Here is a 14,795-nt window from a genome sequence, read left to right as displayed (position 1 = left end):
AAACTATGGTTGTACATGAACAAGGAATATGTTGACTATGTTTCTTCTTCCTTTGAGATGGAGTAGCCATTTGGACTCATCATCTTATGGAAATGCCCCTTGCCCTACTCCCTAGTGCTTCCTCTCAGTCATCTCCTCTTCCCAAGTACACATTGCCAATAGTAGCTTCAGTCATCCAGAAATGCTCATAACCTCTGGTGCAAAAGGAAATTAGACTGCTCTGGCAAATGGCTGTCATTGTGTCTGAGTATGAGTTGTTTTCACTAAAGGAAACCTGAACTTTTGGGTGCTAATTCCTGCTAATTGCTGACACCTCATAATTAAATTGGCAGAAATTTCACTCCAGGGTCATGGTATATAAAAACTGGCAGGCTTCTTTGAAGACAGCTTTCTCAAAGGACTCTGAGACTGGGGACTGTGGGATCAACAGAATGTTTCCAGGACTTCGTTCTATGTAGAATTCAATGGGCACAGAGGGCCACAAGGGAATACTGTTTAAGGTAGGACGTAACACTTGTGGATACCTAAGGAACTAGTTTTTATAGTGGCCAGTAGGGCATGCGTGGTCTCCAATTAGTGTAATGCAAAATACAAATACAAAGTGGTATTCAGGTTAGAGAATATGATTTCAAGAATAATCACTATCCCTTCTAGATCAGCATTTGACAAACTACAACACGAAGGCCACTGCCTGTTTTTACAGATAAAATTTTCCAGCCCCTCACTGCCTGTTTTTACAGATAAAGTTTTATTAGAGTACAGCCATGCCCATTCATTTATGTGATCTTTGTGGCTGTTTTTGTACTACAAGAGCAGAGTTCAGTAGTTGCAACAAAAATCAATGGCCTGCAAAAGCCAAAATATTCCTGAATATGGAAAAACCTAGCTTGCCCCGTCCTAGATCATAAAAGAGAAAAGTTAGAAAAAATAATCCTAAAAGGAAACAAGTATAAAAGAAGAGTTAAACAGACTCCCAATCTATAGTGTGGAAGCTTAGCAATGAAAGAGCTTGAAATAGAGATGAATGGATGGGAGAAAACTGTGTCCCTGGAATAAAATATGCATGTATGTGGACAGTTCTTTAAGGGCGATTATGAATCATCTAAAGCTGGTTTTGGCAAACCACAGCCTCCTGGTCAAAACTGGCCCACCATGTGTTTTTATAATTGACATTTTATGGGAATACAATCACACCTATTTGTTTATGTATTTTCTATGACTGTAGCATTACTACAAAAGCCCTTAATAACAGAATGAGACATTTAACTCTTATGGCCTCAAGTGCCCTCCTCTTTTGGTCTTCCCCAACTTTCAAGACCTCTGAATCAGCTTTGCAGGCTCTTTTACTTTTTCTAAGATTTGCTTATTGTTCTCCACCCGTTCTGGCCACATTTCCAGTCTTATTACCCATTATCTGCAAGAGCAATTGGGAGAAACTTTACCTGGAGGCAGTATTTTGACCCATGAATACATGCCATATCCCAAACCATGGGTAAAACAATGAACTTGGAATTTTAGGACTTGGTATCTGCTTAAATAAATTTCTCCTAACATATTGATTAATGGATCAATGTTATGTGGGAAGAATGTCTCCAGTGACATACCCAGGGCCCTGTTCTGTTTAACATTTTTATCAAATGACTTAGATAAAAAGCCAGAAGGTAAATTTATCAAATTTTTGTTAACACAAAGAAAGCAAGAAGTAAGTAAAGTTTTGGATGCCAGAATTAACATTCAAAAAGACCTCAGTGGACTGGAACTCTGAGTCAAACTGAACAAGATGAAGCATCACTTGGCAAATGGTAAAGCTGAGCCTTGAGGTTAAAAGAAAATCAATTGTACAGTTACAGGAAGTGAACTAAATGGTTTGAGAGTAGTTTGTGTGCAAAATTCAGTGTCAGTGGCCTTACTTCCCTGCTAAGTATAATACTATTAAAAATAGCTGATTATCCTAAGTGACTTAGTACAGGAGTACTGCCACAATCTCTTTCAGGAGCAGAACTGGATTTGTGATTGAGATATCTTGGAACTATATCATCTAAAATGAGGTGGAAAGACTGTAGCATTCTTAGCATAGAGAAACATACTCTGACTCTGAGGTTAATTTTATTCACGAGTTTCAGTGGTAATCCCAAATCACATGCAAGGATTGCAGGGTTTCCTCATACACATGACTTATGATGCTAACACTAGGAAAGTCCTGGACAAACTAGGACATTTGGTCACACTACATTATGCTTCAGCCACACTTAACTCCTATCTATTCAGCAAACAGTTTCAACTTGTTCTTGCCTTGGGGTCTGAGCACTTGCTGTTCCCTCTGGCTGGGAGTATCTTTCCCTAGATTTTCACGTGGCTGTTGGGACATTTTGGTCCCAACTGAAATGTCACCTCCCTTGAAACCTCACATTTATAATAACAATTTTGTTTCACCACTATCTTTCAAATTGCCCTGTTTTATTTTCTTCATAACAGTTCTTACTATCTGAAATTATTTTATTTGTTACTTGTTATTATCTTTCTCACCACGTTAGAATATAGGTTAAAAAAAAAGTTTTACCTCTTTTGCTCCTTGCTCTACCCTCAGCAACTAAACCAGAACTGAACACATAATAAGAACTCAATAAATATTTGTTGAATGGATAAATGAAAGTGAATGATTCCGCATGGTATATATTCTGCATGTATATACCAAAGTGCTCTGAAAAAAATCATAGGATAAGTCAAATCCAGATAGCTGGCAAACATTCAGATGAGGTCGCACAGGCCAGTATGCTATGGGGATGAGTCTAGTGTACTTTGATTACAAGCTGGGAATGCTGATGTCAACTGGGACTTATGAGATTGCTATGTAAGTACTGTCTACACCCAGGAGAACAAAGTCTGGGCCGTTTGCATGCTCTGTGCTGTGGTCTTGAAGTGAAAAAGACCTATTTTCATCTTAAATTTCTTGAAACTCTCTAGCTCTGGTCAGATTATCATCAGAGGTTTAAGAAATTTCAAATTAAAATATTGAGAGAAAAATATCTACGGCCTCACAGCCAATTTTCCTTTTAGAAATATTGGCCATACAGTTTCTTTCTATTATGAACTCCCAGATGATGTGGTTATTTTCTCCCAACATTCCTGTCCATTCCACCACAATTAGGTCCATAGCATCATTTCCCCTCAATGCTTCTTTAACCTTCTGAGAAATGAAATTGTCAGCAAGGCAAATCCCAAATTTATCAGATGCTCTGCTTTTAACAGAATGAGACTTCCATCAGATGCCTGGACAGCTAAATCCTTCCATTCCTGCTGTAACTTGCCTCTATGCCAGTTCTGTAATCTTCATTATGGGGGCATCAGCCATGTCCTCTGTGAAATATTTCCTTGATTGCACTGCAATTTCTCCCTATTTGTATGCTCCTGCAAATGTTCAGCATCTTATTCTCCTTTACGTTTTATGTGAATTTTTATGGAGGTTTAATATGTTTTTAACATACAAGGTGAGATGGTCCCTAGGACAGAACCAGAAAGAAAGGGCAAATCTTACTACCAACCCTCTGTGGACAGATAGAAAGAGTGACTCACAAAAGTCCAATGTGAACTGACTATCTGGCTGAAAGTTCTCTTCTGCTGCCTTTCAACAGACCATTGCTCTATCAGTCAACAATTTTTGAACTAAGGAACTGAAGATTTAAAATTTCGGAAAAAAATATATTATTCAGAGTCCTATGATCAAAAACAGTATGATTGAATGTAGCATAAAACTACTTGAATGGAAGAATCCACTTAGTCAAAGTGACATCAAGAGGATTTATTTCAGCAAACATCTTTTAAGCGTTTCTTCTGTGCAAGGTAGAATACCAGAGAAAACAGATGACTTAGATTTGTTTGCAAAAATCAGGGGCTTACAGCCCCCAAAGTGTACACCCAGCTTTAAGTTTACTTATATGGGGTCTAAAGTCCCTAAAGTTAACAAACAACTAAATAAAAATTAAATGATGTCCAATCTCCGTTGGACTCACAATCATACTTGGGAGAGAACCTTACTGATCAACAGAGCATATCATTCAGAGGACCCAGAAGACACAAAAGTTGTTACACACTCCTACTGTGATATATACCTTGGTCTTCAAAATTCCTCAATATTAAATCTTCATAGTACTACTTGAACATTTAACTTGCAAGAAGAAAAAAAAATGAAAGAATGAAGAACTGCCCAGACAGAAGGAAGTCTCGCTTTCTTCACCACAACCATGTTTACTGACCAGAATCATTGCTATCAGGAACAGTCACTGAAATTCTCATTAACCAATTTGGAAGGAAAATGAACTTTATTTTAATGAGCTAAACACAGCAGATGTCTCCTCCTTCTTTGTTTTCTCTCTGTCTGTGTGTTTATATTGGGAGAGTTAATTGCAAAGCAGGGACATCCTATAAGTTCCCAAAGTGGAAACTTTTCTTCAAGACTGAGGTTATCAGTTCTTAAACCACCACATGATTATCTACATTTCTAAACATTATCTTACTCTTGCATTTGAATCCTGGCTCCTTTTAATGCTGCTTAAGTATTTTTGGTCTGTATGTAGACTATACTTTGGCAAACACCAACATTTTTAAAAGATTTCAGTGTATTCAGAAAGGACATCTCCTCAATTTATTTTTCTGTAGCTGGGAACACAGTAACAGAATTTAGAACACTAAAAGAAGAAATATCATTTTAATATTTGTACAGGCAAAGAAAAACTGCGTGTCATGAACTGGCATCTATATTAATATTACATATGCGAGAAAATGAATTTTTTATTGTTTCTTGGACACCAACCTTTCATGGTCGCCTTATTACATGCCACCTCTGTGTAAATAAAAGAAAAGGATATTTAAACAAGTAGAAATAATTGTGCATGATTCACCAGCACAGTTAACTTAAGATTTTCCAGCCTTATAACCAGAACTGATAGGAAGATTTATTACCACAGCTGCTTGTATTAAACTTCTTTTCCTTGCAGTTGAAGGAATCAAATTTCTTCTCGGAGATTAGTCATTTGTGGGGGTGTCGCCAACTGCAAAATGCTTCTGTTATGAATGAGGTGCACTTCTCTGTTGCTGTCCTCCAGCCCTAAGTCAGTGAGTAATTTTCATCTCTTTATGTGTCTTTCCTGCCTACCATCAGGAACAAATTTTAATGACTTACACAGTCAAACTTTCTTTAGTTGTTGCTCAAACCTAAAACTTCAGATTATATTGTTTCTGGTAATGTGATAACCTCACAAGGAAAGGTAGGGTGGAATGACATTTTGGCAGGTGTTTATAAAATGAAATCCAAACCGTAGGGAAGGTCTGCATGGGGCATGAAAGCAGAAGTTAAGGTATCTTGGGTGGCTATAAATGTACCGGGCACATTTATTTGTTTGTTTGTTTGTTTGTTTATAGAAATTATCTTATCTAATTCTTAGAACAATCCTGCAAGAGGCTGGGTGGATTCCCACTTCACATATGAGAAAACTGACTTTCTCAAGACTGTGCAGGTTTTAGTGACTAAACCAAAAGTTAAGCTTAGATCCAGCTGGCTCCCTTGCTTTCTTTCTGTATTTCAACAGTTTGCCTTTTAGTTAAAAAATTACAAGGAATTACACAATTATATACAACACTAATATAACTATACAGTATGGTGAGATTGATGCTGTTTCTAAATATGAAAATTCTAAAGCCAACAGACACTTCAATTGGCCATATCTTTCACTCCCTAATAAAACCATGTAAAACTGAAAAGGCTCTGTCTTTTCTTTTTGAACAGTCCTGGAAACATGCATTCAAATTTTGCCTTGTCCCTTTTCACAATTGCTAGTAACTGTTGTCTGCATGAAATCCTTTTATCTGTTAAGATTTCCCCATCACCCTTTAAGCTCTTGTTCGAAACTATATGGAGATGATAGGATCTGCACATAGTAAGCTTCTGTCAGTCGAAGATAAATGTCAGAACAATTGAGCAAAGAGTGAGATTTCAGTAAATCCACCAATTGCTTGGTTTATTGCATGTCAATTTGGCTACTGGTATTTTTCCATTGAATTGACTAGATGGTTTAGCTACATATACACTTTCTAATTCACCATATATAGGTGGTTCTAATATGACATATAAGGGGAAAAGAGGGTTGAAAAGTAAAGAAGTATTTCAAGCATTCAAAACTGTATCCTTGAGTTTAAAATTAAAAATTATTATTAAATTGGTGAATCAACTTAAATAAAGCTGGAAAACATTTTTGTTGGACAGATATAGCTTATTTGCCCTTTTTTCAGTCAAGTGTAAAATCAATCATGTAGCTAAACCCCTTTATGAGAGTAATAATTCTATTTGACTCAATGTCAATGTAAGTACTTCTATTTGGGTTTTAACAGTCCATACAACTAAATCATGTAGAGGACTACGTGCTCACAAACAAGGCATTCCCGATAAGTCCTGCTCTTGCAAATGAAGCAGGGCGTTGGGGGCTTGTTTATGTGTAAACATCTTGAAAATCCAGAAAGTCAGGGAAAGGTCATAAAAACAACAATGTGTCTTGTGACTTGGCAACATTCCACAAACGACTGTATAAAATAAAGCAGAGCGCGCCATTCGAGGCGGCCGCCATGTTTGTCTTGTCTTGTGTTGTCTTGTGTGTTCATTCCTTTGTTTAGGAAACACGCGGACCCCAACATCTGGCGCAGCGAGCAGGGTCCGTGGCTCCAAGAGAGCAAGGAACAGGAGGGGGAACACCCCGGGCAGGTAAATAAAGAAAGGGGGACTCACGGGAAAATTATGGGGAATTCCACCTCTCTGGCCTCTGAATATTTGCGGTTACTCCAGGGACTGTTGATGTCTATAGGAGTAGAAGTTACTTAAGGAACATAAGACTTTGAAGCGATTGTCTGCCCATGTTGAACAACATTGTTATTGGTTTCAATATCAAACCAAAGTGCAGTTAAATCGAAAGGAATGGTTACAAGTGGTTGAAGTCCTGCGTCGAGCTCATCAGCGAGGGCGAACGATGCCTCTGACTTTGTGGACTTTGTGTAGTTCCATTACTCAGGCATTAGAGTCACTTGAAACTGACTCAGAGCATGGCAATACTGCCACAGGAGGTGAGGCATCTGAAGCTTTAGAGAGGAATGATCCTAGAGAGGAACATATTTACGCCCCGGTTGTTGAGGACAAGGAACTGGAAAAAGAGCTAATGCCTCCTTCATCTGAAGGAAATTCTGATTTGCAGCGCATTTTAGAGATGTTACAACAGTTGTTAAAATTGCAAGGTACTGCTGCTCCTGTTTCTCCTATCTCTCCGCCATGAGCCTTCCCTGTTACCTTCCCTTCTGCTCCTTTGGAAGAGGACTTCCCTTTGCCTCCACCTCCAACCTCTTTGCCTATGTCAGGTCAGGTTTTCTCTATGCCTCTTCCTCCTGTAGGAGAAAAGAAGGAATCGAAGGAAAAGGATGATTTTGAGGAATTAGATTTATTCCCAATAACACGGGCTGCTTTCGGCCCCAATGCTTAGTTCCCAAACGGTGGCCAGAATGTGACTTTTACAGCCCTACAATTTAAATTTTTGAAAGAAATGCTAATTATGGACCTCAGTCACCGTTTGTTCTTGGCCTTCTCGATTCCTTCTCTTTAGAACGCATGATGATTCCTATTGACTGGGAAACGTTGGGACAGGCTGTCCTTGATCGTTCGCAATGGCTTCAATTAAAAAGTTGGTGGTGGGAGGAAGCAAGAGTACAAGCTAAAAAAAAATGCTACCTGAAATCCCCCAGGACCTACTGAAGAGCAGCTTATGGGTTCAGGACAATACACCACTCTTAATGCTCAGGCAGGCCTAGATGATATTGCTCTCACTCAGATTAAAGCCTTGTTTATAAAAGCGTGGACCCGTATCCAGATTTTGTAGCCCGTCTTCAACATGCTGTATTAAAGACTGTAGGTTCAGGCCCTGCTGCTAAAATTCTTTTGGATACTCTGGCTTTTGAGAGTGCTAATCCCGAGTGCCAAAAATTGCTGCGTCCTCTAAAAGCTAGTGGAGCTGATTTAGCTGAATACATTAGGGCTTGTGCAGGTGTTGGAGGAGCTATTTACAATGCTCAATTGTTTGCTGGGGCACTTTCTAAGGCTTTAAAAGGCAATTCTAAACAAAGTATATGCTATCAATGTGGGAAACCCGGTCATTTTAAAAAGGAATGCTGGAAAAAATTAGGCTCTTCTGCTCTAAAAGAAAAAAGGTTACCATCTGATGTGTGTAAACGATGTGGCAAGGGTCGACATTGGACCAATGAATGCCGTTCAAAAACTGATAAAAGTGGGAATGTATTGTCAACCCTCTCGGGCAATGGGAGCCGGGGCCCACAGGCTTGGGGCCCCAACAACTACAGTGCAGGCCTACCCCAGTACCCAGTGAGCAGTGGCTTACAACATCAAGAAATGACCTCGAGTCCTCCTTAAAGACATCTTACCCTACCCCAGTTTCTCAGCTTTATGCTGCCACTAAGCAGAGTGCCGCTGCTGACCTAGCTATTGTCCAACCTTATACTTTATCTCCTAATGGAGGAATATATAAGTTGGCTACCGGAGTGTGTGGTCCTTTGCCAAAGGGACATGTAGGACTTTTACTAGGTCGAAGCAGCAGCGCTATGCGGGGGTTAATGGTGGTCCTAGGAATTATTGATCCTGATTTTACTGATGAAATCCTTATTATGGTACAAGTCTCACAATTTATGCGCCTAGAGGCAAGGGAACGTATTGCACAATTGCTTTTATTGCCTTTTTTTCCTTTCTTATCTAGAGATGTGTCTCATCAAGGAGGTTTCGGTAGTACTGGGAAAACTGTTTTCTGGGAAACTTTAGTTTCTGATCAAAAACCTTTATGTTCATTGCAAATTAATGGGATACTTTTTGAGGGATTAGTCAACACAGGAGCGGATGTATCTATTATATATTTGGCTCAATGGCCTGATCATTGGAAAAAGAAGCAATTATCGGTTACTCTATCCGGCCTAGGTACTGCTTCTATAGTCTAACAAAGTGTCGAGCCCCTGAACTGTGTAGGACCTGAAAGACAACAAGGAAAAGTGTTCTTTTATATTGTTCCCATTAATATTAACCTTTGGGACCGTGATCTTTTACAACAATTTGGTGCCTTTTTAAGCATTCCTCATATTTCTTCAGCTGCCAAAAATATGATGTTCAAAATGGGCTACAATCTTTTAAACTCTTAGCCACTGTCCACAAGCCTCAAGCTTTACAATTAAAGTGGAAAACTACAACTCCTATTTGGGTGGAACAGTGGCCATTATCTAAAGAAAAACTTAAGGCTTTAAAGAATTTAGTTAAGGAACAATTGGCCGAGGGGCATATTGAACCAAGTACTTCTGCATGGAATTCCCCTGTGTTTGTCTTGTAAAAAAAAAAAAAAAAAAAAAAAAAGGAAAATGGCACTTATTAACTGATCTTAGAGCTCTAAATACTTGTATTCAACCTATGGGGACTTTATCCCCTGTAGCAAAAGAAAAATTGTCATTTGTAGAAAATAAAATTAGTGAAGCTCACGTTGATTATATTGCACCCAATCTTCCACTTTCGTTGTGTCTTTTTCATACTCCCCATTCGCCAACGGCCGTTTTACACCAAGATAATAATATTCTGGAGTGGCTGTTTTTGGCTAATAAAGCCATTTAAAAAAATTCACCCATATATTGATAAATTGGCTAAATTAATTATTAAAGGACGACATCGAGCTCGTCAGTTGCTTGGTGCTGACCCTATAAAAATTATTACCCAATTATCTAATCAATACATTGAATCTCTGTTGGAAATTCATAAGGGTTGACAAGTGGCTTGCGCTGAGTATACTGGTTCTTTTTCTCAAAATAAATTATTTGCTTTTCTGCAACAATATTCTTCACTGCCATATAATCCTATCTCTTACACTCCAGTTAAAGGTCCTACCTTTTTTACTGATGCTTCAAGCAATGGAAAGGCTGGATACTGGACTTCAGACAATTCAAAAATTTCTCACTATCCATTTGAATCAGTACAACAAGGAGAACTTTTTGCCATTCTTATGGTTCTACAAGACTGGCCTATATGTAACTAAATATATTTCTCAGACTTCTTTACCATTATTTCCTCAAACTCCTTTACAAAAATTATTTTCTTTATTATTTGTAACTCTTACTTCCCGCACTGCCCCCCTTTTTTATCCCTCATATTCATTCTCATTCAGCTTTGCCAGGACCTTTATCTTTTGGCAATAGTCAGATTGATTCTTTACTTATTGGCAGTGTCCAAAGGGCTCAGGATGAGCACCAACTACATCATACTAATAGTTTAGGATTACAACGGCGATTTTCTATAACACGCCGACAAGCCCGAGCTACTGTCAGAGCCTGCCCACCTTGTGCTCCTATTATTGCACCTTTTTTAAGTCCAGGTATTATCCTCAAGGCATTCAACAAAATCACATTTGGCAAATGGATGTAACTATGTTCCTTCCTTTGGTCGTTTAAAATATGTTCATCATACTATTGATATGTGGTCACATTTCCAGTGGGCTCTGCCATTACCCTCTGAAAAGGCTGACTCTGTTATTTACAACTGTTAAAACAAAAAGGGGGAGATGGGCGAGATTCCCCAAAACATCAAATTCTGAAAGCCCTTTTTACTTTAAATTTTCTCAACCATTGGCGCCAATTACAGCAGTCTGCAGCGGTGAAACATTTTCAACAGCCTTTAGAAAAGCCACAAAACAGTAATCTGTGGGTGTATTATCCTTCATTACAAGAGAAATATTTAAAAGGAAAAGTTTTACAATGGGGCCGAGGCTATGCTCTTGTCCGTACAGGTGCCGGAGACGAGTGGTTTCCATTTCGACGGTTGAAACAGTGCCATAGCAAAGAGGAGCCGATCCGTAGAGTTCCTGAAGGAATTCCAGGAGCTAAATCTGAGTGCTCAGAGAACATTCACCTTCGGAACTCAATGTGCGGAGCCCCCGACATGGGGACAACTGAAAAGGTTAAGAAGCTGAAGGGGTTGTTCAACAAGCTGGGCAGCCCAAAACCCCACTGATTTTATTCCTGGCTATGCTGGCCGTAGTAAATTGTCAGGTAATGGCTAGAGAATTTACATACTGGGCTTATATTCCTTTTCCACCCTTATATCAAGGTGTGGCCTGGGGAGACAGAGAAGTCCCAGTATTTACTAATGATACTGCTTGGATGCCATTGCCTTTTTTTAAACCAGGATCCTGAATTAGACACTGGCACAGTAAATAGTTCATATCAATTTGGGGTTGAAGGGTTACCTATATGTCTTTGGGGTAGTCCACATTGTCTGCATCTTTCTCATGAGGCTTGGGCTGTTCGCTATAACCATAGTCATATCTCTGCCTTTACTATGATTATTGTGGCTCAAAGTTTTAAGTATAATCATACTGCAGTACTTAATGAAACTCTGCCAAGTACATTATCTTTATGCCCTATCCCTGATGTGTCCGGAGGTGTTTCCCAACTAGAGTGGACTAGATGTAGAAGTAGTGGGCCACGATTCTTGTTAGAAGTAAAAGGGAAGAGTTGTAAATACCTTATTACAGATTGGAGTGTACATGGAGATTTTCAGACTAAATTCAGCCATGTCAACCTGCGTTGGCATAAAGGTAATCACAGCATTTCTGCAGATGGCAATGAAATTATTATTTGGCATGATGGTGGTCTATCACCCCCTATGCCACATTTGGCTAATACCTCACAAATACAAGGTCATATTTGGAAGTTGCTAGCTGCTGGTAAACCAATGTTCACTTTCATGGGAAACATGTCCTTAAATCTTACTAATATTGCTAACCCTTTCCATATATCTTTGCATCGAAATAGTTCTAGATATGTTATTGCATGTGTAAGAAAGCCTTACTTGTTGTTGACAGGAATTTTTAAATGGGATAATAATACAGGGGTAGTTAACTGTACAAACAATTGTACATTCTTAAGTTGTATAAATACTACTTGGTGGAATAATAATTGGAATGAGTCTCATTCCAATTTATATATACTAAGAGCCAGAAAAGAAACCTGGCTACCTATAAACTTAACATGTACTTGGAGTGAATCTGCTGGAGTTACTCAAATTTACAAGGTTATGCAAGATCTTGTCCACCGCAGTTGGAGGATGGTTGGAATCGTCGTGACCACGGTGATAGGACTTGTAGCAATTGCCTCCACTGCCACTGTTGCTGGATTAGCTCTACACCAGAGTATACAAAATGCAGAATTTGTGCAACAATGGCATGAACAATCACATTTGTTGTGGCAGCAGCAACGAGACATAGATGCTCATTTGACTGAACGAGTGGATAATCTGGAGCAAGTGGTTTCTTGGTTGGGAGATCAGCTAACAGTGTTGAATACCCGAGCTTTGTTGAAATGTGATTGGAACACTACCCAATTTTGTATTACTCCTGTTCCTTTTAACAGCACTGTACATAACTGGACTGAGATAAAGAGACTTTTAATTGGTCATAATAATCTTTCCCTAGAAATACAAGAATTAACACAGAACATTTCTGAAACATTTTGCAATCAGTTACCATTGCTGACTGGTGCAGATTTGATGACTGGTATTGCACAAAGTTTGATGTCTTTGAACCCTATGAGCCCTGTAAAAACCTTGCTGACCTCTGTTTCTAGTAATGTATTGATTGTTGTTCTTGCCTTTGTCATTTTCACAGTCTGCTGGAGACGGTACCAAAGGGCAAACACTGAATCCCAGTGAGCCCAACATGTAATGATGGTTTTAAAAGAAATTCAAATTTGTAAATAAGGAAAGGGGAAATGTAGAGGACTACGTGCTCACAAACAGGGTGTTCCCGATAAGTCCTGCTCTTGCAAACGAAGCAGGGCATTCCCGATAAGTTCTGCTCTTGCAAATGAAGCAGGGCATTCCCGATAAGTCCTGCTCTTGCAAACGAAGCAGGGCGTTGGGGGCTTGTTTATGTGTAAACATCTTGAAAATCCAGAAAGTCAGGGAAAGGTCACAAAAACAACAGTGTGTCTTGTGACTTGGCAACATTCCACAAACAACTGTATAAAATAAAATAGAGTGCACCATTCGAGGCAGCCGCCATGTTTGTCTTGTCTTGTGTTGTCTTGTGTGTTCATTCCTTTGTTTAGGAAACACACAGACCCCAACAAAATCAGACTGTCCTAGGTCATATAAGTTTCTACAAGACAGAAAAGCAAAGAGAACATATATTTCCACCACTGGATACTTGAACAGTTAAACCCAATCCCGTAAAATAAATGATGCACAGTAATTAATTAGAGCTCCAGAACATGAACTATAACAGGCTACTGAGATGCTCTTCCTCTTATTTCTTCATGTAGATGACATTGTTTTGTCTCTTTTCCCAACACTTGAGACAAGTAAATGGGCGGTCTAAAAAGAGACAATGCCTCTGAGATGACCGAACTCATCCTTGTTGAATTTGCCAACACCCTGAAACCCAGACTGCCTTCTTCTTGGAACTGCTGTTTCTCTACTGGTCACAATGTTTGAGAACATCCTTATCGTTGCTGTAGTGAGATGAGATTCTCGACTTCATACTCCTATGTTTTGTTTTTTTTTTCTTCAGTAACTTATCCTCCCTTGAAATGTGTTATTCCACCAGCTGGGAGCTGTAAGTCTTGGCTCAATGCATCAAGGACTTCCCCACCATCTCCTATAACAGCTGTTCTGTTCAGATGATCACATCCCTCTTTCTGGGGATGACAGTGTCTCCTCCTTGCTGGCATGGCTTACAACAGGTTTATTGGAATCTCTTATCTCCTGCATTACACTATTATTATGAACAATCGGGTCTGTATACAGTTGGCCTTGGGAATCTGGACCCATGCCTTCTTAGCAGCAGTCACACTAATCATTACAATTCCTGCTAGTTATTATTAACACAATGTCATCAACCATTTTACCTTGAGATCCAGGCCCTGCTGAATCTCATCTGCTCAGACACCCTTGTCAGCCTGATTCTGGGTCTGGTTATCAGTGTGTTCACACTGCCCCTGACATTCTCCTTCCTCCTCATCTCCTAATTTTTCATTGTTGCTGTGCTGTGGAGGCTAGGCATGAAGCTTTCTCCACCTGTGGATCTCATCTGACTGGAGTCACCATATTTTATGGGGCAGTCATCTACATGTACTTGAAACCTCAGTCAAAGGGAACTCAGGAAGAGGATAAAGTTGTCTCAAAACTTTATGGAGCAGTTACTCCCATATTAAATCCCCCAATTTACATTCAGAGAAATAAGGATATAAAAGGTACACTTAGAAAGTTAGCCAAAGGAAATGAAAAATCCTAATCGTTCTCTTTAAACTTCTGCAAAGTACAGGAAAAACAGTGAAAACTTGGCCCATTATTTTAATTTATGTTTCTTTAAAACACACGACAAAATTGTAGTGAGCATTCTTTCCATGGTCCCCACTAGGCACTCATTAACAATTTACTATAAATATTACCATAAAATTTACCACAAATATTAACATTTTGTCAAACCCCACATTAAGATCTAAAGCCATGGATGTGCCCAAAGTAGTTCACAGAGAGAATAATGGTAGTAGGTATGTGGAGGCAGGCGCAACAGCCATAGTAGCCTATCAGGGAGAGCCACTTCTCTTGGGTATAAGCCATAAGATTTTTGTAACCAAACATCTTTGTACTTGCCACACAAAGTGGGAAAAATTCATATACAAGACAGTGGTTACACAACCATAATACAACATTTGCTTCTCATAAC

The 14,795-nt window shown here is 39.2% G+C and overlaps 1 pseudogene; it reads left to right on the top strand.

The window, feature by feature from the left end:
- The first annotated feature begins 12,175 nt into the window (after window positions 1-12,175).
- On the top strand, window positions 12,176-14,360 carry LOC139360664 (olfactory receptor 13H1-like; annotated as a pseudogene).
- The last annotated feature ends 435 nt before the right edge of the window (window positions 14,361-14,795 follow it).

The sequence above is a fragment of the Macaca nemestrina genome, chromosome X (genome assembly GCF_043159975.1).
Source record: "Macaca nemestrina isolate mMacNem1 chromosome X, mMacNem.hap1, whole genome shotgun sequence".
In the NCBI taxonomy this organism is placed as follows: domain Eukaryota; kingdom Metazoa; phylum Chordata; class Mammalia; order Primates; family Cercopithecidae; genus Macaca; species Macaca nemestrina.
This window is presented reverse-complemented; position numbering and strand designations above follow the sequence as displayed.